At 38.8% G+C, this 3,844-nt stretch overlaps 1 long non-coding RNA gene across 1 annotated transcript; it reads right to left on the bottom strand.

Moving 5' to 3' along the window:
* Positions 1 to 552: 552 nt before the first annotated feature.
* LOC113767072 lies at positions 553 to 3,446 on the bottom strand. The gene is made up of 2 exons (XR_003467852.1): positions 3,386 to 3,446; positions 553 to 772 (listed from the first exon to the last, which is right to left on the bottom strand). It is a non-coding gene; the product is annotated as an uncharacterized LOC113767072 (long non-coding RNA).
* Between the last annotated feature and the right edge of the window lie 398 nt (positions 3,447 to 3,844).

The raw sequence follows: 3,844 nt of genomic DNA, 5'->3' as shown, positions 1-3,844 counted from the left end.
ATGTGATTATTGATTTATACAAGCAGTAATTAACTGATAATTCACCCATAATGAGTAAAAGCACTTCATATTAGTTTTTATGTTTGCCAGTTTTTATAATTACAATTCCTAACTATAACAATTTAAGGCCTATATGTACAAGTCATGCAAGAACTAGCATGAATGATAATAAATTTTATATTAATACTAGAATTTTCCTTTTTATTTTATATATTATGTATATATTGTCATTTGATTGTGACTTATTCAAAAAAAAATCTTCAAGTTCAACGATGTTATTATGTTGCTATAAAGTGTTTTTATGAAATTTTATAGCAATTTTGGACGACATTTGTCATATATTTAATTCAATTCACACCTTTTTTTTTCATTTTAAAACCCCTAACTATAACTAGAAACTTAAGAGACCATATTGATTGAAACTTCAAACATTGGGGTGTGACGCCCCCACTTCTCCCTAAGGCGAACCAAAGGGTATCCGCGGGACGCCTGCCTAGCTCTCGCCAGGACTCAAGCAATTCCATTCAACTTATAGCCGGACCACACAACACAAGCCAATAACTTAAATACAATAAATGCGGAAGTATTCAAACTTAATAATAATCATCCATTCTCCAAACCACACGTCAGAATACAGATTACATTTCGTCCAAAGGTTACATTTCCATACCAAAAGTACAATTCCAAAACCAAAGGCATAACCAAAAGTAATAACAAGCCCTAAACAAAAGTACATCAAGAGGGCTTCTCCATTTTACCTCCGAGTTCAAACCTGTTAAGGAAAACAAATCTATAGGGTGAGCAAAAACGCTCGTGAGGCCAAGAACACACATGCAGACACATAGTTCAGATAACAAGTCCAAATAACAATTCAGGTAATAGCTTGCAAGTAATTAATAACGCCAACAAAACGTAACCAGAAACAATTCAAGGATATAGAAGCTCTCAGGAGCTAAATTCCACATTTTGCCGATGTAATTTGTATATCTCCCCGTGATGACTCTCCGTCAACCGGGTTGATATTTTCATATCCGTAGTTCACCACTTACTTCTCATCCGTCCACCATACACCACTTCGGGCCCGCACGACATTTATAAGGCGATACTTTACGAGTATGCCAAGCGAGATCTCTCAAATAGATCAAGCTTATCATGTAATTCTCATGGCTCACCAAGGTTCCCGACCAGGCCCATGCCGGCTCGAGTTCCAAGGTCGGCCTATGAGTTTAGGCGTCCCCCGTGTATCATGTAAATGTCGAGGAGATTCACTCCATCGACGTATGCATCATAGCATACTATTTCATAAATTCAAGCATTTGACAGGTTCAAACATGTATTTCAGGTCATATAAACCATGCAAAGCATGTCAAATATGAGTCATTTGTTCCAAATGAGAACGAGTGCGATTAAGTACACACTCGACTCCATTTTTCAAAATCCAATAGACCGAGCATATAATCAGGTAAGTCAATCATGAATCGAGACTTTAGAGTTCAAGTAGGCATACACTTGACACTCACCAGTTATGCAAGCAAGTAGGTTGGAGGGAGAGTTCAAACTTCCACGGTAGGGTCCTCTTGGAGGTCCTCGTGCGTGCCTGAACATCGAATAGTAGATAATTACTATAGGTCCCCAAGTGGTGAGAAAGATTGGACACGGGTAAGGTTCGGAAATATTTGAAAACTTCGTTTGACTTGTCTTTGAAGTTGGATTCTCAAAAGGGTGCAAGACTCGAGTAAAAATTGGATTATTATCCTTAAAATCATTGGTTGGAAACGAGTACGAGCAAAATGATTGCAAAACGAACGATCGAAATCGAAAGAGGGCTGGCCACACCACAATCCAGCCGGAACCTGGCCGGATATCCGGCCGGATTTCTGGCCGGATTGGAGGCAGTGGCTAATCTCCTTTTTTTTTTCAAACTTCACCACTAATCCGGCCGACAATCCGGCCAGTTTCTGGCCGGATTCAAGGCCGGATTCTGTGGAATAGTTCCTTCGCGGATTTCCTTTGGAATTTCAGAATTTTCGATTTTTGGTCAAATCTTTGAAAAATCATAATTTCTTCTCTACAAATCGAAACTTGATAAATTTGGTACCGTTGGAATCGTCTTCCAAAGTACTAAAAGTCCTTAGAAGACATTGTTCCATGAATCTAAGTGGAAGGTATTCAAAAATGAGCCTAAAGTTGCTGTTCTAGATTACCAGGATTGAGCCGGAGTTGGTTTTTCGCTAACTTTGGAAATTCGGCAAAAATCACTCGTTGCAAACCGGCGCTTGAAACTTATAACTCAATTAGAAGTACAAGTAAAGTTTTGGACAGAACAAGCGGCTCAAGAATCGGAGTTTCGAGCACCAAGATATAGTAGCTCAAAGTTGGGAAAAATTCAAGACTGTTACAAAATTTCCAGATTTGGTTCTGACTTTGGACCTTTCATTAAGTGTCGAATCGGACTTGGATTGACACCAAATTTTGCAGTATAATACTCCCATATGAAAGGTATCTCTCTATCAAATTTTATGGAAAAATACCCTCGGAAGGGTGGTCATTCAATCAACCAAAGTTTGGAAAAATCCTTAAGGCAATCTGTCCAAAACTAAGGTTTTCAAAAACGAGGCAGTTGCCGTGTATTGATCATAACTCCCTCAATTTAACTCGGAATTGGAAATGGTTGATAGTGTTAGAAAATAGATTCATAGGGATAAAACTTCACAGAAGAAATCGTTTTAAGTTTCAGCATGCAACTGGTTCAAAATCAAGCCTAAAGTTGCAGCATCATCAAATCATTTCGGCAGAACGGAGAAACAGGACAGTCGACTTCAGATGAATGGTGTGGCTCACACACACGAAACCAGAAGGTCCATTATACACCGTTGGAAACATGGGAACGTCTAGTTTCAAATGCCGCTAACGGCACTTGATTTCGACGTCGGAGTACGGAGTTATGGACGAAATACAAACACTGGTCTGGATTACGGCGAAACCGTTTTCCAGATTACTAGTTTTTGAAATAAATTCGTTTGATCAACCAAAACTCAATATTTTCCAACGAAATTTTTTACACAACTTCTGCAACATGTAATCAACATAATCAGGCCATTAAATCCTCAGTTTCTGCATTAAAATGACCGAACAGAACAGGGGTAAAATGGGAACTTTTACTTCAAGAGTTCAACAACGTTTCTGTCCACAATACACCTTTAATCTACTTCCTTAAGCTCTAATTCAGCAATAAAACCATCATCAAACATCATCACAGCCATCAACCCAAAGTGGGAGTTCATAGAGCCCACGTTTCCAACAATACAAGCTACTAAAGTGAAGATTCCAACTCAAATGCATAGATCAACTTCCATAAGACAAGTTCAAGGTGCTTGATTAGTACCTACTTTGATGACTGGTTTGGACAGATTTTTCGGCCCCTTTGAAGCTTGAAGAAACCGTGGACAGCTCCTTCCTTTTGCAGCTAAGTTGCCGTCCAAGTGAAAAGCTAAATGAATGTGGAGATTGGTAAGAATCTATGGAAGTTTTGGTAAGGATTTTGATGAGTTTTGGAAGAAAGAAATGGTGAAGCCTCGGTTGTCTCTTGCTGTCTAGCCGTCCATGAAGCTTTGCAGAAATGAAATGAGATTGAAATGAAGCTGCGGTTCTGAAGCCTTTGCGTACGAAAGACGCTTGACGTCAAATCTTTTAATACGTCAAATCAATTATAACTAGTACCCTACATGCGCGTTTTGTGTTCGATTTCTCTTACGTTTGTTGCACTAGTGCACTAAACCTCTAGGGCACTTACATTCATATAAATATTATTCATTCTTAATTGTCCCAAAATAATGGTCCAAAG

Source organism: Coffea eugenioides, chromosome 3, assembly GCF_003713205.1.
Source record: "Coffea eugenioides isolate CCC68of chromosome 3, Ceug_1.0, whole genome shotgun sequence".
In the NCBI taxonomy this organism is placed as follows: Eukaryota; Viridiplantae; Streptophyta; class Magnoliopsida; order Gentianales; family Rubiaceae; genus Coffea; species Coffea eugenioides.
This window is presented reverse-complemented; position numbering and strand designations above follow the sequence as displayed.